Raw genomic sequence first — 26113 nt, 5'->3', positions numbered from 1 at the left:
CCTGTCCCTTTCTTCTGGCGCTCAATCGAATCCTTCCCCCACCTCGAGTTCCAACACCCAAGGCTCAGGCTAGGCGCTTCGGACCTTCAATCATGTCCGGATCCAACCTTCAAGGTCGGTGGATGCCCTCCTCCATCACAGAGGATGACATCAAGAAGCTAAGAGAGGCTAGGTATCTGACCGACGAAATTTCGCACAGGCTGCCTTCTCGAGGGCAGGTCATCCCCACTCCCGAACCCAACGAGAGTGTCGTATTTATTTCCCATTTCCTCCGAGGGCTAGGCTTTAGTCTTGATCCCTTTGTCAGAGGGATTATGTTCTACTACGGGCTCGATTTCCATGATCTGGCTCCAGATTCCATCCTTCACATCTCGTTGTTCATCGTCGTGTGTGAAGCCTTCCTCCGCATCACCCCACACTTCGGCTTATGGCTCAAGTCCTTCAATGTGAAGCTGAAGATGATTGAGGGGCGACACGCAGAGTGCGGAGGCGCCATGATAAACAAAGGCGCCGATGCTCCATGGCCAAAGGGTTCCTTCCCGGAGACATCCAAGTTATGGCAGGGGAGTGGTTTTACATCACAGCTCCCCGGGGTACTAAGTGGGTAGCCACCCCTGCCTTCCGCTCAGGCCCCCCGCCACAACTGGCGTCATGGATCAACAAGGGGCTGGACCGGGGGCCAGTAAATGATGTGCCAATATTGCAGAGTCGCATCCGAGATATCCTTGAGAGAGATGTCAGCCTTGTCAAGGTAATGCAAGTCATGCTAATTCGTCGAGTCCTGCCTTGCAAACGTTGTCCTCTCCGTATGTGGGAGTTCAACCCAGAAGGACCGCGAACTATTCAGCACTTCTTCGGCGTGACACTCGAAGAGATGTACAGATTGTTCTTCGGATCACAAATAAAGTGGCCGGACACCTCCGAGGATGCGGGTCTGAACTGCAATCGTCCGGACACCCAAGTAAGCAATTCTGCGGCCGAACACGTGGTCTTTTAATTTACCACAACATGATTCTGAAAAGTCGCTTTTTGACCAGGACTGGATAAAAAAGGCGAAGATGATCAGGTGTTCGGCTCCCCTTCCCGAGGGCTCACCGGATCCCGTACTAGCCAGGATGCTCGAGCTTGCACCTTATCAGGCGCCATCAGGAGAAGATAAAGGGAGGAATAAAGAAGCCGAAAGCGAGCCTCGCTCATTATTCATCCAAACCGGGGGAATTAGTGCCTCCGCGAAGGAGGATAACCGGGGAGAAGAATCTGAAATTCCCCCTCCCCAAGGAAGGAAGGGGGCCGCCTCTGAAGAATTGGAAACAATGGTTTTCAAACGAGGGAAGAAACCTTTGTCAGAGGGCCCTACCCCGGAGGGCATCCTTACTGCACAGTACCCGCAAGGGGACCAGCCCTCTACCGAGCTATAAGTAAACAAAAGTACTTTATAGTAAATATACCCTGCTTCCTTTCTGAGAACAATAACCGAGACGTATGTCTTGTAGTTTGGATCGTAGCCCTTCTCGACAGAGTTCGTCTTCGGGGGATCTTCTTCCGGAGATGATGGAGGGTGAAACACCTCCCCGTGCCTCCCCGCCTCGTGAAGCGGACGACCCTGAGGTGTCGTCACGGAGGATTTCTCCTGATCCGCCCAGGCCAAAGGGTAACCCTTCGGCCACCCAAAGTCCGGAGTATTCGGCTCCTAAGGAGAGCAACAGAAAGAGTCCGGGAGTGCCCAGTGCGCGACCAAACACACCGATGAATCTTCTGGAGCAAGCGGCTATCTCAGAAGCGCATCGTACGCTAATGGGTACGGTGGTTGAGAGGATTTCATCCGCCGAAAGCGGGTTGCATGAAGCTTTTATGAGCCTGTTGAGAGGCTTTGAGGTACGCAAAGTAATATATATTTTTTGACGGTACTGCACACGCTAGGTGTGCCCTATGCAGATAGTAGCCCCTGAGACTCTGGTTGCTGTCAAAAAAGACGACAAATAGAGGATCATAGTCCCATTTAATAACCGTGCTGCTTTCATGTGCAGGCGGCTGAGGGTCCGGTGGCTAGCCGGACTGGTGAGTTTGCCGAACTAAAGCGACAACTTGATGCGGCAGATGCCGACATCGTGCTTGTAAACAAGCGGCTTGACGAGGCACATGGTACATATTCTCCTATGATCAACACATATTAAGAGGAGCATGATCCTAGTATCTGTAATATGCTGTGACTGCAGATGGGGCTGCCGCCGTGGAGACTTTTTGGGCGGAACTTGCCCGAGCCAAGGAACAAGCCAGGAGGAGTGATTCAGCCGCCCTAAAGGCGGTCGAAGAGCTACGAGCCGAACAGGCTGCGCATTGCCAGAGAAAAGAGAAAATAGCCAAGATGGCTATTGAGCTGAAAGATGCCGCCGACCTTTATGAGCTTCTTGAAAAGGAAAACCAAACGAAGACGGCAGACCTGGAGAAAGCCACGGTAGCAGCCAAGGAAGCCCGCTCTAAAATCAGAGCGGCGAAGGAGGAGCTACGTCAAGCCGGAGATATCGCGGCTGGGAAGCCCTTTTTGTTGTGGACGAAGTTCGGAGATCCTAAGTATGCCCTTCTGGATCAATTATGGAGTTCTGCGGACGCGTACCTGGATTTGGCAGCAAGTGCTGCTGATGCGACCAAGTTTTTCGAAGATAAAAAAGATCACGAAGTGGAAAAGTTGTTCTGGTCGCAGTTCAATGCTTCGGCGCGTCCGCTGCTGTTAAATGAGCAAATGGCCGAATGGGCCGAGCTCCATAGGTTGTACGGGCTTGCCATGAGGTCTGTTGTGGATCATCTTTGGCCGGAAGGACCAAAGCCGAATAGTTATTTTGGCTTAGTGCAACAATTCCTTGGTGCTGTGCCGCATATCGACGCTATGAAGAGGTCGGCGTGCATAGAGGGTGCGCGGATGGCTCTTGCTTGTGTCAAGACATACTGGGCAGAGATGGAGGCCACCGCTATTGCATCCCAGAGTTCGGCGGTAGGCCGGGTATCGGCCGAGCACTATTTTGAAGAAGTCTTAGAAGGCGCTCGTTTAATAGAGGCTCAGTGCTCGAAGAGTATCATGTTCTAGTGACATGTATCCCAATTGTGAGAACAATGTTATTTGAATTATAAAGGCTGTGTTTATACTTTTGCCTGAAAGTATTATTATGCCTCCTGTGCGGTCGTTTATGTATATATGTATATAACCTGAAAGTTTGCAGTCGTCGGTTTCAGCCCCCACGCATATAATGCGGGGGTGTTCGCAAAAGCGCGTCTTCACACTTGATCCAACGTCTTGGTCCATTAAGGAGGTGGTAGCGCGGTGAACGAGGCAATCGGACTATATTGCTTTAACACTTTCACTTAACCATAGTAGTTTGACAGTGGGGCTAGGATATAGCCCCTGGTATTTCCGCGGCTATCCGAATACGGTGCGCGTACGTACATGACCGGGGAAACTGGTCCTTCGTTAATGCGGAGGAATCCCGAAGATTCCGATGAGTCATCGAGTGGTTGACCAGTTTCACGCTTTATCATGACAGTCAGTTTTCGGCTTTCTCTACTGAGGTGCTCGTCCGGATGAACCAGGGCACAATCGCAGTAGTTCTCCCGGTGCCACCTTAGCCGATAGAGCGGAACGTAAGGTAGCAAAATGCGGGAGCCGGGCAAACCCAACATTTGACCAAAGACATGATTCGGAGCTGATGCATATAAGGCCAAACTCGCGACGCCGAACACTCCCTAAGGTATTCGGTCTTTACAACATATACCGGGCGGAGTAACGCCCTTGATAATGAACCCCAAGTGTCCAGGTACGTGCATTATTCTGACGTGGTGAAATGCCAATAACGTGAGCATCCCTCTCGGTTATACTGAGTATCCGGAGGATGTGGATCAACAAGAGACAGTAAAAAAGGTTTACATAGGGTCTTAATCTAAAAAGAAACCTTTGAGTGGGGCCCTGCTGCACGTCTGCACCTGTATCTCCGTTGTGCCGTGTCCTGGAAGGGTATAGCACGATTATCATCTGTAAAAGAGAAGAACTTAGGTGAAAGTTGTCGTGCGAAAAATTGGTTATTCTCAATAAACCATTAAAATTCAAGATAAGTAAGGTCGAGCCGAATTGTAGTCCTGTTTACATGCGGGAAGCCCCTGGTACCGCCTACGGGGGTATATCCATCAAACCAATCTCAGGTTTATCTAAGCTGTTACAGCTAGTGATGCGCCGGACTCGTCTAGCCGTGTCCGCGGTCTTGACGACCGATCGTTTATTCTGATTGGAGGGGCCGTTTTGTGTTCGGCCGCTAAAGCTGCCACACGTTTCTCCGCGCGTAAGGAACGCTCAACATTTCTGCTAACTGTGATGATGCCACGTGGACCGGGTATCTTAAGCTTAAGATAAGCGTAGTGCGGTACTGCACTAAAACGAGCTAAAGCTGTTCTTCCGAGTAGTGCTTGATAGCCGCTTCGGAATGGAGCGATGTCGAAGGTTAACCTTTCACTTTGGAAGTTGTCGGGAGAACTGAATACAACCTCTAGTACTAGAGAGCCCGTACAGCGGGCCTCTGGGCCTGGTATTACTCCTTTAAAGGTAGTATTGCTGTGGCTGATTCTTGTCGGGTCTATCCCCATTTTGCGGACTGTGTCCTGATATATCAGATTAAGACTACTGCCGCCGTCCATGAGGACTTGGGTGAGAGGGTATCCGTCGATAATTGGGTCTAGCACCAAGGCGGCCAATCCTCCATGCCGGATACTTGTCAAGTGATCCCTGCGATCGAAAGTGATCGGGCAGGCCAACCAAGGGTTGGACTTAGGGGTGACGGGCTCTACGACGCATATGTTTCGGAGTGCATGTTTGCTTCTTCCTTTTCTTATGTGAATGATGTTCACTATTTTGACCTCTGGTGGGAATTTTTTCTGTCCCCCAGTGCTTTGCTGGCGAGGCTCATCCTCGTCTTCACTTGGTGTATCCCTCCCCTTGTGTTCGGCGTTTAACTTGCCGGCCTGCTTGAAGACCCAGCATTCTCTGTGGGTGTGATTTGCAGGTTTATCAGAGGTGCCATGAATCTGACATAATTTGTCTAGAATCTTGTTTAGGCTGGACGGTCCATCTCTGTTGCCTTTGAAAGGCTTTTTCCGCTGACCGGGTCGAGAGCCCCTAAATCCGGCGTTTACCGCCGTGTTGTCTGGGCTGTCTTCGTTATTCCGACGCTTGCTTTCATTACGTCGTGGTTTTCCATTACCATCCCTGACTTCAGATGTGCCTGGGTCGCTGGTGCTACTGCGGGCCAGCCAGCTATCTTCGCCCGCGCAAAAGCGGGTCATAAGGCTTGTTAGGGCTGCCATTGTCCTTGGTTTTTCTTGGCCGAGGTGCCTGGCGAGCCATTCGTCTCGGACGCTGTGTTTGAAAGCTGCTAAGGCTTCAGCGTCCGGGCAGTCGACGATTTGGTTCTTCTTAGTGAGAAATCTGTTACAAAGCTTTCGGGCTGACCCTCCGGGCTGTTGAATTATGTGACTTAAATCGTCTGCATCCGGAGGTCGGACATAGGTCCCTTGAAAGTTAGCCCTAAAAGCATCCTCAAGCTCCTCCCAACTTCCAATTGAATTTTCGGGGAGGCTCTTCAGCCAGTGCCGAGCTGGTCCTTTCAACTTGAGGGGCAAGTATTTGATGGCGTGGAGATCGTCTCCGCGAGCCATATGAATATGGAGGATGAAGTCCTCAATCCAGACCCCAGGGTCTGTCGTTCCGTCGTACGCCTCTATGTTCACGGGTTTGAATCCCTCTGGAAATTCGTGATCCAGCACCTCATCGGTGAAACATAGGGGGTGCGCGGCACCCCTGTATTTGGATGTGTCATGGCGTTCTGACGGTTGTAGTGTTCGGTTTTGATTATGCGCTAGAGCGCGCTTCCTAGATCCGTAGATGGATCTGGTCACGCCGGCCTTTTGATGCGAGTCCTCGCGTGGATCGTGTGCTGACTTATGTGCGGTCTCGTTAGCCGCTCTATCGCGGCCGCGAGGTGGTCGATCCATCATGTCGGCCGTTTTATTTTTCGTCTGTGTGGGCTCTAAGGCCTCATCATTGAATTCGGGAAATAGCTTGCGCTTTGGACAGCTCTTTGTGTGGCGACTGCCACCATACTTTTCTTCAGTGTCTAGCACTTTGTTCCATCTACTGTTGGGCGTATTTTGCGCGGCCTTAAGCCTTTGCTTCTGCTTCTTCAGACTCCTCAAGGTGGCAATAAGCCTTCTACGGAAGTTCTCTTGTTCCAAGTGCCTTTCCGGGATGATGTGTGCATCGTCGTCCGGACTGTTTTCCTCTCCGGAGAGAGGTTGATGAGCTTTATCCTAGGTGTCGCCGTGATCGGACAGCGGCTCCGTACTATGGATCTTTAAGAAGAAGACGGACGCAGATGGTAATGTGACCATCTACAAAGCTCGACTTGTCGCTAAGGGTTATCGACAAGTTCAAGGGGTTGACTACGATGAGATTTACTCACCCGTAGCGAAGCTGAAGTCCGTCCGAATCATGTTAGCAATTGCCGCATACTATGATTATGAGATATGGCAGATGGACGTCAAAACGGCATTCCTTAATGGCTTCCTTAAGGAAGAGTTGTATATGATGCAGCCGGAAGGTTTTGTCGATCCTAAGAATGCTAACAAAGTATGCAAGCTCCAGCGCTCAATTTATGGGCTGGTGCAAGCATCTCGGAGTTGGAACATTCGCTTTGATGAGATGATCAAAGCGTTTGGGTTTACACAGACTTATGGAGAAGCCTGTGTTTACAAGAAAGTGAGTGGGAGCTCTGTAGCATTTCTCATATTGTATGTGGATGACATACTATTGATGGGAAATGATATAGAATTCTTGGAAAGTATAAAGGCCTATTTGAATAAGTGTTTTTCAATGAAGGACCTTGGAGAAGCTGCTTATATATTAGGCATCAAGATCTATAGAGATAGATCAAGACGCCTCATTGGTCTTTCACAGAGTACATACCTTGACAAGATATTGAAGAAGTTCAATATGGATCAGTCCAAGAAGGGGTTCTTGCCTGTATTGCAAGGTGTGCAATTGAGCACGGCTCAATGCCCGACCACGGCAGAAGATATAGAAGAGATGAGTGTCATCCCCTATGCCTCGGCCATAGGGTCTATTATGTATGCCATGCTGTGTACCAGACCTGATGTAAACCTTGCCGTAAGTTTGGTAGGAAGGTACCAAAGTAATCCCGGCATGGAACACTGGACAGCGGTCAAGAATATCCTGAAGTACCTGAAGAGGACTAAGGATATGTTTCTCGTTTATGGAGGTGACGAAGAGCTCGTCGTAAAGGGTTACGTCGACGCTAGCTTCGACACAGATCTGGATGACTCGAAGTCACAGACCGGATACGTGTATATATTGAATGGAGGAGCAGTAAGCTGGTGCAGTTGCAAGCAAAGCGTCATGGCGGGATCTACATGTGAAGCGGAGTACATGGCAGCCTCAGAGGCAGCACAGGAAGCAGTCTGGATGAAGGAGTTCATTGCTGACCTAGGGGTGATTCCCAATGCGTCGGGCCCGATGACTCTCTTCTGTGACAACACTGGAGCCATTGCCCTTGCGAAGGATCCCAGGTTTCACAGGAAGACCAGGCATATCAAGCGTCGCTTCAACTCCATTCGTGAAAGTGTTCAAAATGGAGACATAGATATTTGTAAAGTACATACGGACCTGAATGTAGCAGATCCGTTGACTAAACCTCTCCCTAGGGCAAAACATGATCAACACTAGGACGCAATGGGTGTTCGATTCATCACAATGTAACTAGATTATTGACTCTAGTGCAAGTGGGAGACTGTTGGAAATATGCCCTAGAGGCAATAATAAATGGTTATTATTATATTTCTTTGTTCATGATAATAGTCTATTGTTCATGCTATAATTGTATTGTCCGGAAATCGTAATACATGTGTGAATACATAGACCACAATATGTCCCTAGTAAGCCTCTAGTTGACTAGCTCGTTGATCAACAGATAGTCATGGTTTCCTGACTATGGACATTGGATGTCATTGATAACGGGATCACATCATTAGGAGAATGATGTGATGGACAAGACCCAATCCTAAGCATAGCATAAAAGATCGTGTAGTTTCGTTTGCTAGAGCTTTTCCAATGTCAAGTATCTTTTCCTTAGACCATGAGATCGTGCAACTCCCGGATACCGTAGGAGTGCTTTGGGTGTGCCAAACGTCACAACGTAACTGGGTGACTATAAAGGTGCACTACGGGTATCTCCGAAAGTGTCTGTTGGGTTGGCACGGATCGAGACTGGGATTTGTCACTCCGTGTGACGGAGAGGTATATCTGGGCCCACTCGGTAATGCATCATCATAATGAGCTCAATGTGACTAAGGCGTTAGTCACGGGATCATGCATTGCGGTACGAGTAAAGAGACTTGCCGGTAACGAGATTGAACAAGGTATTGGGATACCGACGATCGAATCTCGGGCAAGTAACATACCGATTGACAAAGGGAATTGCATACGGATTGATTGAATCCTCGACACCGTGGTTCATCCGATGAGATCATCGTGGAACATGTGGGAGCCAACATGGGTATCCAGATCCCGCTGTTGGTTATTGACCGGAGAGGCGTCTCGGTCATGTCTGCATGTCTCCCGAACCCGTAGGGTCTACACACTTAAGGTTCGGTGACGCTAGGGTTGTAGAGATATATGTATGCGGAAACCCGAAAGTTGTTCGGAGTCCCGGATGAGATCCCGGAGGTCACGAGAGGTTCCTGAATGGTCCGGAGGTGAAGAATTATATATAGGAAGTCAAGTTTCGGCCACCGGGAAAGTTTCGGGGGTTACCGGTATTGTACCGGGACCACCGGAAGGGTCCCGGGGGTCCACCGGGTGGGGCCACCTATCCCGGAGGGCCCCGTGGGCTGAAAGTTGAAGGGAACCAGCCCTTAGTGGGCTGGGGCGCCCCCGTTGGGCCTCCCCCCATGCGCCTAGGGTTGGGAACCCTAGGGGGGGGGAGCTTCCCCCTTGCCTTGGGGGGCAAGGCACCCCTTCCCCCCTTTGGCCGCCGCCCCCCTTGGAGATCCCATCTCCCTGGGCCGGCGCCCCCAGGGGGCCTATATAAAGGGGGGGGGGAGGGAGGGAAGCAACACACAGCCTTGGGCGCCTCCCTCCTCCCCTGCAACACCTCTCTCTCTCTCGCAGAAGCTTGGCAAAGCCCTGCCGAGACCCGCTACATCCACCACCATGCCGTCGTGCTGCTGGATCTCCATCAACCTCTCCTTCCCCCTTGCTGGATCAAGAAGGAGGAGACGTCTCTGCACCGTACGTGTGTTGAACGCGGAGGTGCCGTCCGTTCGGCACTCGGTCATCGGTGATTTGGATCACGGCGAGTACAACTCCGTCATCCACGTTCATTGGAACGCTTCCGCTCGCGATCTACAAGGGTATGTAGATGCACTCCTTTCCCCTCGTTGCTAGTATACTCCATAGATGCATCTTGGTGAGCATAGGAAAATTTTAAATTATGCTACGATTCCCAACAAGTCGAGCATGTCGGTTAAATCGTCGACAGTGGCTACTAAGTGGGTGGTGGGTGGGGAGCGAATTTTTTGTCGTCCGCATCCCATTCTAGCCGGACATAGTTCGGCCAAGGGTCTCCTGATAGGGATAGTGACCTCAACGAGTTTAGCACGTCGCCAAAAGGCGAGTGCTGAAAGATATCCACGGAGGTAAACTCCATGATCAGTGCCCAATCGGATTCGATAGGCACGGACGTAGGTGGTTCGGATTCCATGGCCGGGGACGAATCCAACGGTTCGGCAACATGGGTCTCGGAGGAGGTGAAGTCAGTATTCGGCTCTATCGCCGCTGAGTGTGCGGCCTCCGTGGCGGGGTCCATCCACCCGTCCTCAGATGGCGCAATTTGTTCCGGATTGAGGGCTGGAGTAGTTGCAGGTGTGATCTCCTGAACACTGTCTGACGGCAGAGTTAAATCATGCTCGTCGGGATTGTGCGGCGCACCTGACATGGGCTCAAATCCGTCGAAGATCAAGTCTCCGCGGATGTCGGCAGTGTAGTTCAAGTTTCCAAACCTGACCTGATGGCCAGGGGCGTAGCTATCGATCTGCTCCAGATGGCCAAGCGAGTTGGCCCGCAGTACGAAGTCGCCGAATACGAAGATCTGTCCAGGGAGGAAAACCTCACCCTAGATCGCATCGTTGCCGATGATCAAAGGAGCCATCTAGCCTTACGGTGACGGCACAGTGGAACTCTCAATGAAAGCACCAATGTCGGTGTCAAAACCGGCGGATCTCGGGTAGGGGGTCCCGAACTGTGTGTTTAAGGCGGATGGTAACAGGAGGCGGGGGACACGATGTTTACCCAGGTTCGGGCCCTCTCGATGGAGGTAATACCCTACTTCCTGCTTGATTGATCTTGATGATATGAGTATTACAAGAGTTGATCTACCACGAGATCGTAGAGGCTAAACCCTAGGAGCTAGCCTATGGTATGATTGTTGTTGTCCTACGGACTAAACCCTCCGGTTTATATAGACACCGGAGGGGGCTAGGGTTACACAGAGTCGGTTACAAGGGAGGAGATCTACATATCCGTATTTGCCAAGCTTGCCTTCCACGCCAAGGAGAGTCCCATCCGGACACGGGACGAAGTCTTCAATCTTGTATCTTCATAGTCCAATAGTCCGGCTGTCCAAGGACCCCCTAATCCAGGAGTCCCTCAATCTTCCACCACAAGACCACAAGCTAAAAGCCAAGGACAAGCTTCAAGAAGAGATTGACTCATTTGAAGAACAAGCCCAAGCCTTGGTCAAGTGGGTTCCCAAGACTTCATCAAGTACAACTACAACTCCAAGGATTCCCATCAAATTTATTTGGGTCCCTAAGAATAAGAACTAGAGAGTTCTTGAGGGAGCTCTGCCAACAAACTTCACTCGCATTCATTTATGGCAAGAACTTGTGCAACCAACTTCAACACCTTGCACTAGTTCATGGAGTCACACAAACCCTCTTGTTGGTAAGACAAGGGACAAGGTATTCAATGCATTCATGGACATCATTTTGTGTGCATTCACTCTATGTCCATGGATATCCTTGTTTGTTCCTTGTGGGACTAACCCATGTAGGTATTGAAAGTGCATAACTCAAAGGACTGCTCCCAACTCTTGATGGTTTACATCAATATTGAGCATCCACATTCACAACATCTACATGTAGTCATCATCAACAAAACCCAAGGTTAGTTCATCCCTCCTTGGGGGAATATCACATCTAATGGGAGCTTTACTCTAAGACTTGAGTAAAAGAAACTCTAATTGCGTGAACACATTAATGCTTTATGTAAAAGTGGCAACCCCACTTGTGCTTAAACGATGAGTATGATCTATGATCAAATGTTCTCATTGGACTCCTAAGTCAATATACTCATATGTAGATGACCTAGTCATTGCCAATATGTGATAGATGCTAGTTTCGGTTGTGCATGCTTGACACATATTTTATTTGCTATCTTATTGTGTGAGCATGTTGCTATGCATATTTCTCATTTGAGGACATCCAATTGTAGTTTGATTGATTTTGTTTTATTTGGCCAATTGAATGTAAAAGAATGCCTAAGCACCTTATCTAGCTATCTATCTCAACTTGTCTCAAATTCATTCTTTCCATATCACAAAACTTGAACAAGTTCTTATCAGACCCTCTAGGTGAGGAGCACTCGGAGCCGCTGATCTGATTAGAGCTGACTTCCAAAACCTTCTAAGTGAATTTTGGTCAGACCAACTCACTCTTATTCGCTCCCTCCGATTGCATTTAGAGTGATCCATATTTCCCCCTCGGTAAGTCCGATATGAAAATCTCGGTGTCACCAATTCTCTCTGTCTCTAACAGTTATGCATCTCGATGAGACCGATTTCGTTTGATCGGTACTACTGATAGCTAAAGGGTATATATATGTTCACGGAGCACACGATGAAAAATTCTTCAATCGTCGTGCCTCCCGCACCCCTTTGCTGCCGTCGCCCGAGTCTACAGATCGTCTTCGTTGTCTCCAACGCGCTCTTGCCGCCGGATTTTGCTGCCGTCAACGGCAATCTTCTCCACCGTTGCCGCCGCAGCGAATCATCATCGCGTTAGGGTAAGATTCGACCCCCTCTGTGCTCCCAAATGTGATTCAATGCACTGAAGGATTGCTTAGATCTTGCCATTGTTTGCAATTCAATGTCCACAAGAAAAATTCTTATAATTAGCTCGAGCGGAAAATTTTAGGTTTAGGGTTTCTCAGATTTCATCTCGGATCAACTGAATTGAAACAACCCAGCGTCACTGATTTGGCCTCACATATTGCATGTAGTACACTTCGGTGAAACCGAATAGTACTAAATCGATGTCACCCAGTTGGTCTTTCAGTAGCATCATGAGCACTTCAGTGGAAGCAGGAGCAACTTCGGTCTAACTTAAATGTGAACCCTAGTTCCAGTCGTTGCCTTGGTGCTACCAAGAATTTCAAATCGGTAACTCTGAAATGCTCTTGTGAAAAACTAAAACTGAAGTTTGAACTCAAATCTTTTCAAAAATAGTTGTGTTCTATGATGCTCATCCACTCCACTCTACTTATTCTACTTCACAGGGACAGTTGTTAGCATGTCAGAAGCAAGAGATAGCCAGAACATGTCAGGTGATCCAAGTGTTGACTTGGAGGCAGGAACAAGTATTGAGGAAAGTTATAATGAGGGAGAGAGGAGTTCTCCTAGTTTGCCCCTACTACCACAAGGACAAGAAAGAAGAAAAATTCTAACGAAGAGGATAAGGATTTTCATGTTGAGGAGGTCACTTCCAAGAAGAAGAAGATTGTGCTTGCAAAGGAGTATGGCACTGCTGCTAGCTCAAGGCTAGGCCAAGGCAAGTCAATGGCCAAAGTGGTCAGGAAGAAAAGGGAGAGGAAGCAAACTGCCTATGTGGTGTTCAAGCCCACATCTATGAGGAGGGAAGATGAGCCAGTTGCTGATAAGCCCCCTCTGAAGCAACAAAAGCTAATGGCGGGTGCTATGCCCAAGAGGGCTGCTACCGCCTCCAAGACAACTATTGTCCCCAAGCCCAAGGGGAATACAACTAGAAGCATTTCAGTTGCAGAGAAGAACAAGGCACCAGTGCCTGAGAGAACTGAATATGATGAGCCTATAATGCTTAAGAAGCTGAGAGCCAGACTGCCTAAACATGATGACACACATCCTATTGTAGAGAACATGAAATAGAGAAAGGATAAAGGTCTGAGGAAATGGAGAGAGTCTGATCCATACTCAGTGAGGAGAAGGACTGCTATAGACTACCGGTTCTACACAAAGGAGCAACAGGACTTCTATGAGACAGTGCTTCTCGACAAGAAGCCTGTAGTGAGTGACATGAGATGGGTGGACTGGAAATTCATCGACAAGAATGAAGATCATTCCCCCCCCTTTTCATGGAGATTTCATGACTGTTGGCATTGATGCGTTCATTGGGAAGAAGCTGACTGCATGGAATGACAAGATCATGCAATTCTACTCTATAGCTCACTTCTACCCCAATGGAAGAATTGTTTGGATGACCGAAGGTGTCAGATATCAATCCAGTGTGGTTGAATGGGCTACTTTGCTAGGTGTTCCAGAGGCTGGGAAGGATGGCATTGATGTCTATGCTAAGCCCAAGATGGATCAGAACTCCATGACGAACATGTACACTGAAATTCCCAATAAGTACAAGGAGTCTCACAAGCTTGGATCGGTGTATCACCTATTGGCTGGCCTTGCTACCTCCAATAAAATCATGAGCCATACTTTGATGCCAAAATCTAGAGATGAGAAGATGATAAGAGGCCACTCTATCAACATGCTGCATCACATTGATCAACATGAGAAGTTCAAGGTTATGGATCTCATTGTTGAAACTGTCAAGAGAATTGCCGCGGATCGAAAAAGGTCATGGGGTTTTGCTCCACACATTCAGCTGGTTATCAACTCCAAGGTTGGTACCAAGACATATCTGCTGGATCGTGAGCATTTGCCGCCACAGCTGGAGTTCAAGGACTTCACCACCAGGAGCTGCCGGAGATCGAGCCAGAGCGACGTTTAGCTCTTTACTTCTTCAAACTTTTTGGTACTTGTGGCCAAAGGGGGAGAATTAGTATAGATCATTATGGCTGAGAGAGAGAGAGAGTGCTTACTTTTTCTCGCTTGGTTTTCTTGAGTTTCGTGCTACTTCGAGATACTTTTGTTTGATGCTTGTATGAGACTACGTTACTTTGTGCTTGATCATACCGTACTTTGATGCTATTATTGCTTATATATCTATTCGTATGCTCTTTGTTTGATCACTCACTTCTTTGCTTGGTGATGAGTGCTTATTACATTGCAACCATATCATTTTGAGAGCTCCACCAAGATGTATGTGACATGGAAGAGTGACCCATTATCCTAATCGACTGTGCATTTGCATTCAAATGCAAATTTTTAATAATGCAAAATTTTAGTGGGAGCTCTTGCTTATCACATACTTCTCAAAGCAGCGATGTATTTCATTGATAATATCATTTGTCAAAGCTTTGATCTATATGTTGTCATCAATTACAAAAATAGGGGGAGACTGAAAGTGCAACTAATTCTTGAGTGGTTTTGGTAATTAATAACAACATATAGGTCATTGATCTAATGCTCATTGATAATAGATTCCAGAGAAGATAAATGATTGGCATGGCAAGGACTTGAGGATGTGGACCCCTCAGAATGCTAAGGACAAGAATTGCAAAGCTCCAAGACTCTTCACTTTTGGTTAAGTGATCTGTAAGTGCATCTAGTGCCCCTTAGTGATTTTGGTGTATTGAAGACTTATAGGTTAAGGGACTAATGTGTTTATGAGTGTACACAGGTCTATAAGTCTATGAGGAGTTTGATATTTACAGAGAAAGTCGACCCCTAAAAATGAAGTTCTTCGACTGAAGACTTTGGATTTCTGAAGACTTTCTGAAGACTTTGAAAGTGAAGAAATTGGTGTGACCTTGAAGACTTGGCATTCATTCGAGGAACATGAAGCATGAAGACTTTTGTTTTCGTAGTTTCATTTTCTCTTTCTTGAGTCATAGGAAACACCGTACTCTTAAAGGGGGTCGGGGAAATACTAAGGAAAAATTTCCATGTGATGCTCAACTCAAAATCCTACACCTACCAATCCCTTCGAGTGAAGCCATTGGAAATCTCATACAGCTCAGTCAATTTCTTCAGTGCCAGAGACGAAGTTCTTCTCATCGCTGAGGAATTTGTTCTGACTGAGGAGTTAGGAATTCGCCAGTGCGGATTGCCCACAAGTGAGGAACATGATAGCCCTGAGGTAATTGATCATCAAATTTCCGATCGTTGCTGTGCTATGCGCCAGCTGTCCCAAAATATCTACCCACCTAACGGTCGTATCATTGAAGGGCATTTATGTCTTATCATGTCGGGCTGCTCCCTAGGCTAGATTGATCCTGCATGGATCTGACGCTTGTTACCTTTGAAGACTGTGCATCTTCCAGACGGTTAGGCGTCATGGTCTAGAGCATCCAAGAGGAAATTGTGGATCGCCGAGTGACTGAGTTTGTGAAGGTTTGGAAGTCACTTGAAGACTTACCATGAGTGATTGGGCGAGGTCTGTGTGACCTTAGCTCAAGGAGAATACGGTGAGGACCGTGTGTCCTCAGGTTTAAATACCTAGCCGGTCCAACCAGACGTACAACTGTCACAACAGTTGGAACTGGTCTACCAAATCATTGTCTTCACCAAGTGTGACACCCAAGTTTTTATTTGGATTTTTCAAAAGGTTTTATTTGACTTGAGGGGAGTGATTTAAATTTTTCTTCAAGAGAACTCTCACTCTCAATTTCTTTATGGCAAAAGTTTTATTTGGATTCAACCAAGATCTGTTTTTGGTCTTGGAGGTTCTTGCTTTTCACTTGGACTCAAGACAAAATGTTTTTCATTTGGGAAAATAACTTTTGAAAATCTCTTTGGATTTGCACTATGGCTTTTGGAAAGTCCTTTGCCACTTTCAACAATTCCTTCTTGCCATGGCATTAGTACAAATCCTCTCTCCTAACCACTTCCTCACCTTTGGGTCATGATTTGCATCAAATCCAGCAAGTTGAACCTCCCCATGTGATTATTTCCATTCAAATTCCATTCAAATAAATTTCTGCCTTCTTTTCTAGCACTTGGAGATTTACAAAGGAACTCCACTTTCTGTCTTGATTTTTGCCACCAAACCTTTTCCCCCTCCTAGTCCTTTGAACCCTCAACCTAGAACCATGAAGATCCACTGGTCTTCAGTTCAAAATTTTCAAACTACACCTGCTGCAAGTTTGGACCAGATTTGATCAAATTTGGTGAAATTCATTCAAAACCTTCTCCAAAAATTCCAAGTAAAATCAGGCAGCCCCTGGGTGCTTTGAGTGGTCATCTCACCAAGTTACAGCTCCAGAAAAATTTATCTCATAGCCAAAACCTTCTGTCGAACACCTGCAGTGCACTGTCTATGTCAAGTTCAGAAAGTTCAGAGATTCAGTCAGTGGCTGCTGTCGTTTTCTTCAGAGAAGGGCATCGATCTCGCCAGTACCCCTGCGTCGCCTTGCTCCTCGTCCCCGCCCTCTTGTTCCTGCACCGCACGAACGCCTGGCGCCTTGCGGGCGTCGGCGACGAGCAGCAGAAGGTGCGCCGCCCCGTGACCGACGCCGGCGGCGGCTTTGCGGACGCCAGCGGGAGACACGGCGCCGACGATGCCACCCAGCGCCGCCCAAACCACCGGAGCTCGCCGCGTGGCCTTCCACTCCCCCGAATGCGCTGCCGCTCTCGTCGTGAACCGCAGGGCACGGAGCGCGCTCTCTGCCGCCGTTGAGCCCGTGCGGTCACCTCACCGTGGACCGACGCCATTACGCCAAGACCATCTCCGTTTAGCTGTGAAACGACTCCAGTAACCTCCACTGATGCTGCCTGGCCGCTCAAACCACCTGCCAATCCACTGCTCCGCCGTAATCGCTCGCCGGAGATTCTCCGTTCACGGCCACCCCGTCGATCTGCCTATAAATAGAGGCCCCGAGCTTCAACTCGAGCACCCACCATCCCTGCACTCCCCCTAGAGCAAGCCTAGCCACTGGTAGAGCCCCGAGGAGGTCTCCTTCCTCGACTCCGGCCGCCGCGACCCGCCACGGGATCCAGCCCGATTCGCCCCCGTGTGTGCTCCTCCGCCTCCATTCTCTTGCCAGTAGCTTCACCTTGCATCCCTCGTTCTGACCCGCGCCTCAATTCGTAGTTTGCAGCCCTCCACCGGAGTTCCCCATCCTCACCCGAGCCGCCGTCCGCCGGAGATAGTGTCGCCGTCGACGTGGTGCTCCCCGTTGGACGAGTCCACCACCCACCGACGCGGAAGAAGACGCTGAAGCTCTTGGTACCCTCCGTTTCTCCTAACTCGCCGTGGTTCGACGCCGGCGTCCACCGCAGTCTTCGGGCGCCGGCGAGCTTTTCAAACCTGACATGTGGACCCCGCGTGTCAGCCTCTGTTCTTTTATTCGCGAACCGTTTTCTGTTGGCGCCTTCGGGCAAAATACATTTTCTCCTTTGCGCTTGCGCATTCCCAACCGAAGCGTTTTCTGTTTTCTCAGTTAAAACCCTGGAACTTTTCTGTTTCATTACAGATAAGTCCCTGGACAGAAACCTTTATAACTTTTTAATAAAAAGGAATTTTTGAGTGATTCTTTTTCTGACAATCTTCAAATTTTGTCTAGTTTTTTATGGGATTTATTTGAAAAATATTTGGAAAAGTTTCTGTGCAAGTGTTGGTTTTCACGTTAGTACCCATTTCGTGATTGCCGTAGGTTCCGGGAGAGGTGAAGGAGCCGCGAACTTCGCCGAGCTAGACTCCGACTTCTCCGAACCAGGCAAGCATGTTTTGAACATTTGATATGACAGGTGTTTTACATGTTCACGTGAGAGTTTGTGCGTGGCATATGAGTGTCGGTAAATACCTCGTTGCTTGTAAGGCAACGACCCGGTTGTTCCAAAGTCGCGATGATCTCTGATGAGAGATGGCCTAATCATGTGGTGACATGAAGGGCAGCAAGGTGGTACTGTTGTAGCATACCAGCCTTGCGTCATCCGACTTTCCCCGACGTTAACGTGGTTGGAGCCACGTTATCGTTCTTTCCCGCATGTTCCAAAGTTGCGATGATCTCTGATGAGAGATGGCCTAATCATGTGGTGACATGAAGGGCAGCAAGGTGGTACTGTTGTAGCATACCAGCCTTGCGTCATCCGACTTCCTCCGACGTTAACGTGGTTGGAGCCACGTTACCGTTCTTTCCCCTTTCCGTGCTACCACATGTCTCATTGCCAGGATGCGGTTTAGTAAGTTGGTAACCTCTTTCCGTGTACACACCAAACAGAGAGGCCGGGATGATGGTACCTTGGCCCAGGATTAAAGCCAGTCATCCGGTCAGGGGGCATGGGTGTTTCCGGTTGGGACCGAGAGGGGGGCACCCCCTTAGAGCGCGCGTATAGAAATTTGATCCCATGCTACGCGAGGTTGTAGCCTCCCCGTCTCAAGGTTTTTCTTGAACGTCGCCGAGGGTGATCCCTGGCTTCGGATGGTTGAATTGGGTGTGTACTGGTTAGACGTGTTTCTTCCAAAACACCGTAGACGGAACTAGTCCCCGTGACTACTGAAATCCGTTGGCTGTGGTTAAGTACAAACTCTGCAGAGTCAATTCTTTCCAAATCATCGTATCCATGATCAGTAGTGTAAACATTATATCCATATCTATCCGTGTGAAAAACTTGTCCCCGGTGAACAAGCTCAAGTGGTAAATTCAGTTTATTGTTATTCCTGTGGATGGACTAACTTTATATTTGTCTCATGCTTGTGATAAATTATGTTCCCGAACTATTGTATTATTGAGCTACAATATAAGCCCTTTACGAGACGTCGCGCAGACGTCCGACTGTGGCGTGTACCTGTTTCTTACTTTCAATATAAGCCCTTTATGTGATGTCGCTCAGACGTCCGACTGCAGCATGCACTGTCTTTATTTTCTGTTATAAGCCCTTTATGTGGTGTCGCCCCGACGCCCGACTGTGGCATTATTATTCTGCATTTTCCGCTCGAGGAGTCTTTCAGACACTCGTTTGGCACCCGCATTATTATCCTGCATTTTCCGCTCGAGGAGTCTTTCAGACACTCGTTTGGCACCTGTATTATTATTCCGCATTTTCCGCTCGAGGAGTCTTTCAGACACTCGTTTGGGACCAGTCTTACTATTCTGCAGTTTCCGCTCGAGGCGTCATTCAGACCCTCGCTTGGAACCCAGTATTTATTATCTCTATGTCTGATCGCACTGGTTAACTTGTTTAAGTGTTTCATGTATTTATATTTGTTATACCTTATGTCCGAACTGTCTTGCGAGTACTTCCATAGTACTCACCTGGCTTGTTGATTTGGCCAGATGTTGACGAAGGCGATCTCTTGGATGAAGAGTTTGATAGCGCGTCCGATGCCTAGAGGAGTCCCAGTCAGTCCTGCGCGATCCCAGATATTGGTCACTTGTATTGTATTCGCTTCCGCCTCTCGCAATAAGTCTTCTCGAGCTTCACTCCGACGCTCGATGAGTTGTAGTCTTCTGGAGTCATATCACTCGCTTCGCGGTGATATTTCCACCACCGTTATCATCGTGAGTTAGTAGTTTGCCACCCTACCCGCCGTCTTGTTTTATCGGCGTGCATGTAATAAATTGTTGGGAAGTCTCTGCTCAACCTTGTATTATATTTAGTACTCCTGGTATTTTTCCTTCTATGACCAAGATATTGTCTACCAGTGGGAAGGAATTCTTCCTCGCTGGTCCGTAAAAGGGATTGGTCTCTCAATAATTATTTTATTGAAAAACCGGTCGTGACACCAAGCCTACTGGTTCTATTTCCTCATCTCTTTCATTTCCTCATTACAGTTGTTGTGTGGTTGTTCATATCTGTTTGAAGACTTTGACTGAAGACTTTCTCAATTTCCTCAGCTGTCGTGGTTTTGTCACGGCAGATGTCCTAAGGAAAGGACTTAGTCGTGGAGCCATCGCGCGGGTTAGCTTAAAGGGGTTAAAGCGGACAAGGGACGCAGAGAGTTTATACTGGTTCGGCCCCTTGCGGTGAAGGTAAAAGCCTAATCTAGTTGTTGTGGAATTGCTAGGGTTTCGATGACCAGGGAGCGAATACGCTTTGCCTGAGTCTCGAGTTGTTGTTTTTGTCCTGAACCGCCGCCGGGTCGTCCCCTTATATACACGGGTTGACGCCCGTTGGTTTACCGAATCCCGAGGCCGCCTCATAAACGTGTCCGGCTCGGTCTCTGCTCTTTCCATCTTACAACACAAGTTTACATATCCATATCGGTTTATGTCTACAGGCCTTAAACCGGCTTTGGGCCCTGGGCCTTCATAAAGCGTCACCGTCTTTATCTTCATGGGCTTCAGGTGTAGTGGACCGCTATGGGGTTAACCCGGCCTCTCCTGACCGGTTTACGCCCAGTGGTAATATCCCCAACATTAGGCCCCAGATTGATTTGAATTGGTTCATGTCAATCCTCAATACTTAAGAAAATTTCTTCTTCAGCAGCTTCACATAGTCTTGTAAACCGCCGTGACATCATCTTCCAGAACCATGATAAATCGCCATGACATCATCTATTATTAAAAACTGTGTATAACCCACCTTCATTAATGGGCCTCCGACAATCGAGGCAACAGAGCTGTCACATATCCCATTTTTTGGGCTCCTCGATTCTCGCGCCTGCCTTTTATCCATTCATCTTATAAATAGGCCGAGGGGTCCCTTTCACTTTCCCCCTCGTGCCTCTTCGTGTCGTCTTCTTCCTCGTGCCGACCGACCTTCGAGCTCTGCCACCGCCGTCGTCCTTCACCTCTGCCTCAACAACGGCCGCTGCATCAACCTGACCGTACCAGAGACACGCGACAATCCTCCGCTGCTTCCTCAGTTCAAGTAAGTTCCTCTTCTCCTTATTCCAGATCCACCATTAGGGTTCAGTGTTCGTCATAGTTCTTCAAAGTTCTTGGCATGGTTCTTCCCTGTTCCTCTCGTTAACACAAACGACTAGCTAGATCTGGCACTTCTTATGCGGCCGTAGCCATAGTCCTCTTTTTCCTGATTAGATCTTCTCCTTTACACAGAACTCATGTGGACTTTGCCAAACTGTTTTATGCACTTGAAATTAGGTCTAGATTTTTCCTAGTTTTCTGTCATACCACAGCTCTGAAATTTATCACATCAATCTGCGAAACTTGTTTTTCCCTCACTTAAGTACTTTAGATCTGTACCTTATATTCTAGAATTGGCGGTTTAATCTCATAAATGATAATCCGGTAGGTACCATTAGTCCCCTATTGAACCGCCAAACCGCTTTATCTTTGTACATCGCCCATGTCTGATTCCGGTTTAACAATAAGTGCACATCTCTGCTTTAACTTGCATCGCTTTTATTCTATCCATTATAAATCTTAAACCGGTAATAATCATGTGTCAGCCTCCGTTGAAATGGCCAAACAAGTCTATGAATGCAACTGGGCTCCTTCCTGGGTCACGGAAGATCAGTTATATAGATGCGTCGCAATAGGCGCTTTAGCCAAGAAAGATGTCATCCACTGGAGGGCCCCTAGCCTGGAAAATCCTCCTACACCCAAGGACGGAGAGGTAGTCGTTTTTGTTGACCATCTTGGCCGAGGCTTCAGTCCTCCCGGTTTAAAATTCTTCCGAGATGTGCTGGCTAGTTTTCAACTTCGCCCTCAGGACATCGGTCCAAATTCTGTGACCAACATCTGCCACTTCCAAGTCTTCTGTGAAGCTTATCTTCAAGAGGAACCTACAGTTGAACTGTTTAGGGATTTGTTTCACTTAAACCGTCGCACAGAGTTCACAGATGGACCCAATACTGAATTGGGCGGAATGGCGGTTCAGAAAAGGAAGGAAGTCACTTTCCCTCATCCCCAGCTCCACAGTCATCCCAAAGAGTGGAACCAGACCTGGTTTTATTGCAAGGATACATCTCCAACTGATGAAAACCCCCTGCCAGGTTACCGCCCTGAACGCCTTAGCAATATGCATCCTTTTCCTCAGAGGTTAACAGCAAAGGAAAGGGCCATCTATGCCCCACAGCCGTCGAAGCTTAGAGCCTTTATGGCAAACGGTTTAACATGTGTTGATTTTGCTCGTTGATGGATCAGCTGGAGCATCCTACCCTTAAGCCGGCGCCCCGGCTTGATGTGTGAATACACAGGGAGTTTGAACGACCCTCAACGGCACATTAATATTCAACTGACAGAGGCTGAAATTACTGAGGCTGTCAAGAAAATGTTGAATGAACCGGAGGCCGTCTGCAGCCAAACCAGACTAAGTCCTTTCTGTACCTTCAACAAACCGCCATCTGTAAGAATTATCTAACTTCCTTACTGTAAGTTACCTCTTTTCAACATATTCTCTGAGAGTTTGTCTGATTTTGACAGGGTGATGATCCGTTCTGGAATAAAAAGCCACAAGACAAACCGGCAAAACCGCAAGATAAAACGGCAAAGCCACTGCGCCCAAAGACCAAGGTTGTTAAGAAACCTGCCAAGAAAAGGACCACTGCATCCTCCGAGCTAAATGCTGATGACGATGTGGGTAACCCGGAATTAGAGGTAGAACTTGACTCTCTTGTTTCATTTTTCGTACACCTCATTGACAATGACTATTATCAGGACGACGCTGAAGGCAGTCAAGCTGATGATGTAGAGGTAATCATTCTTTCCTCTGATTCAGATCCTCTGCCAACATCAAAAATCCATCGAGCAAACCAGAAAGTAAAATTTTCTCACCCTTGCTTACTTGGACCCAAACTTTCTTTTGAAGACGCAGCAGCACGAGGCTCGCCGCACAACCCGGCACAGCGGCCAGGTAGTTACCTCCGCCGGTTTACCGAACACTCCGATTCAGAAACGCCGATCAGAGGTCTCTTATACCCTTGACACTTCATGCCCCAAAGCGGGTTGTTTCCGTCAGCCTCTTAACCCGTCTGATTCAAATTATCAGGGTACTTCCCACTCATCTTCTGGCGAGTCATCAGCCACAAAGCTTCCACCCCTCAAAACAGTTATTGGGTGAGCTATACACTTGTTTTTATCCTTGATGTGTTATTTTTATATACTGTACTGATCCTCATGTTTATTTTTCTCAGCGCCAAGCCCAGACCCAGCAAGAAGGCTCGGTTGAATAAACCGGCTGATGATAACGTGGCTGTTGAACCGGAAAAGACTCCAGATCCTGAAGAGACCGATGCTGACGCCATGCTTAATGATCCACCGCCTCAAGACCATGACTTGTTTACTGAACAAGTAGAAATTGACACTACAAGCCACGCTGACAAAACGACCAGCCCGGTCCGTCCGATGACAAATCGGCCAGTCCAGCTAAGGCTACCGACAAACCGCCAACTCCCGTGAAAGCTGCTGATGATAAAGAGGATGATGTCATGATTACTGGCATTGGCCATACCACTCCTGGCAATCCTGTTGCTTTATCAAAGCATACTGCCAAGGACGAGCTCTCTGCTATCGGCAAAGGCAAATGGAACGCCGATTTGTCAAGCTATGCCCATCTCAATGCTCAAGACCTTCACTCTGGCTTCTTGAACCCTCTGTACACCAGCCGTGACTATGAAGCCGGTTTGGTAAATTTGATGAAAGAGCGATATGAGGTAACTAATGCTGAACTCTGCTTAACTGTCTCTCTTGTAAATTCCAAATATCAACTCCAGTAGCCCCCAAGTGACGGTTTATGATATCAATCTGAACCGGGACTTAGCAATAACCTATCATGCTTAGCCTCCAGGGACCAGGTTATCACTTTAAGATGAACAAATATTTGTAGAAGCACAATATTGTACCTTTCACTGATGTAGCCCCCAAGGGCTGGTTTAACTTTGTAAAGATGAACCGGGACTGTTAAAAGACTTCCCAAATCAGTACTTTGAGCAAACATATATTAGCCCCCAAGTGCCAAGAGTAATACTTATATTGTGCTTGGGACTTGTAATTTTTTTCGAGAACCAGCAAATATGCATTAGCCCCCAAGTATCAAGTACAGAACTTGTTATGTGGTTGGTACTTCAAACATGTAGCACCCACTCATTATACTTCTGTCTTGTTATAGGCTGAACTGAGCAAAAAAAGATGCTCAAACCGCTGATCTGCAAGAGAACATCAAATCCCAGCAAGCCGAAACCGCCAAGGAAAAGGATGAGCGGACTAGCGCTTTAGCTGCTGTGGAAAAGCTAAAGGGGAGTTTCAACAAAGAGCGTGCAGATTGGAACACGGAAAAATCCGCTTTGCAGAAAAGAGCCGAAGACGCAGAAGCAGCTCTTAAACCGGTGGTAGATGAGCTGACTGGCGTAAAGCGGCAGATACATGCCATGACTGCTGCTGTGTTCGGTAAGCATCCTTGCCTTATACTTTCAACATATCTTTCCATGCGTTGCCGGTTTACTGACGTTTGTAACGATGCAGGAACTCGCATTAGTCATCTAGGCTCTGATGTACAGACGAAGCTGAAAGCTGCCTACACGCTGATAGAGCAATTGTATACCGGCGCGCAACGAATCATCTGCACCGCTTCTCACAATAAGCCGCCCCCGACGTTAATCAAGGATACCTTAGTCAGGCTATCTATGTTGCCTGCCCGGGTAGAAGAGCTAAAGAGATCTGCTGCAAGGGCTGGCGCTTTAACTGCACTAACCCGGGCAAAAGCATGGGTGCCTGATCTTGATCCGGCAGACGTCATTAAAGGCTACCCAAGCTTAAAAGAAGACGGATCAGAATTTTGCACTAATGATCTCCGCGCCATAAACCGGGAAGTTCGTCCACTGGCTTGTCAACTTGCTGAAGAAGTTGATCTGTCATTTTACCAGGCGAGTTATGACACCAATAACAAACGGGTTGCTGCACCGACTCCTGAGGCTCAAAACCTGATCCCTCCAATCCGTAAGCACACTTATGCCCCTGATATTGAACCGTCCACCCTTATAAGCGACGAAGTTGTGTTCCAAGCGTTAACTGGGATCGACTGGACAACTATTGACTTCCAGCCGCTGGGTAGAACGAAGAGGATGAACCGGTGCAAGATGATCCGCAGCCGTCAGGTCAAGCTGGTGACCAATCATAATCCGGAGGCCGGTTTAGTCTTCCACGTGCTGCAACACGTATTTGAGAAACAATTATCCTTTTGGGCACTGAAACGCCTTGTAATAGGCTAGTTAAAACACTTGGTCTGTTATGCCTTCGTGCATATTTATCTGCGACTGATGCTTGCTAATCCGCCATGCTTAAGATATGATGTTCATAATCCATAGCAATTTACTCAAGCTATCCCTGCAGATAAAAAGCTTAAAGCGCCCTGGCAGTTTACCACCGGGCGGGTCATAATACCCAAATATATATATAACCAAGGTTTATAACCAAAGTTATAAAAAGATAACTAATTATGGAAATACGTGATACTTGTGACCTTGAGTCATAATGTTGGCTAACCAACTTTGTAGTGAGGGTAACAACCCTAATTCGGAGCATCAGTAACTCGTGTTATATGATGCCGGTTTACAATAAAACCGTTCCGGGTTGTGATAAACACCGGTTTATTCAATACTGGTGACTTAGAGTCGAAACCAGACCGGGATGATAGTCTCCAGATTATAAATTGATCATGTACTGACAACTTGGAGTTGACAGCCTAACCGGGTTGATGAAGACCGGTTTAAAAACATCACAAATCTTGTCAAAAGAGAGAAAAACTTAGCAAAAAGCAAATAAAAACCCTTGTAGTCGAGGCTTTTCACGGGCTGCCAGGCCCCAAATTCGAGGCTTTTCATGGGCTGCCAGGCCACTGAGTTAAACCATTTTTGCAAAGCCTTTTAAGATGGTCCTCAATCCTTAACCAAACATCATTTTAACTTGACAAGTTTAGGGTCTTATTAGAGTCACTTGTCAAAGTTCGATGGG

The sequence above is a fragment of the Triticum aestivum genome, chromosome 3D, assembly GCF_018294505.1.
Source record: "Triticum aestivum cultivar Chinese Spring chromosome 3D, IWGSC CS RefSeq v2.1, whole genome shotgun sequence".
Classification (NCBI taxonomy): Eukaryota; Viridiplantae; Streptophyta; class Magnoliopsida; order Poales; family Poaceae; genus Triticum; species Triticum aestivum.
Note: the sequence above shows the minus strand (reverse complement) of the source record.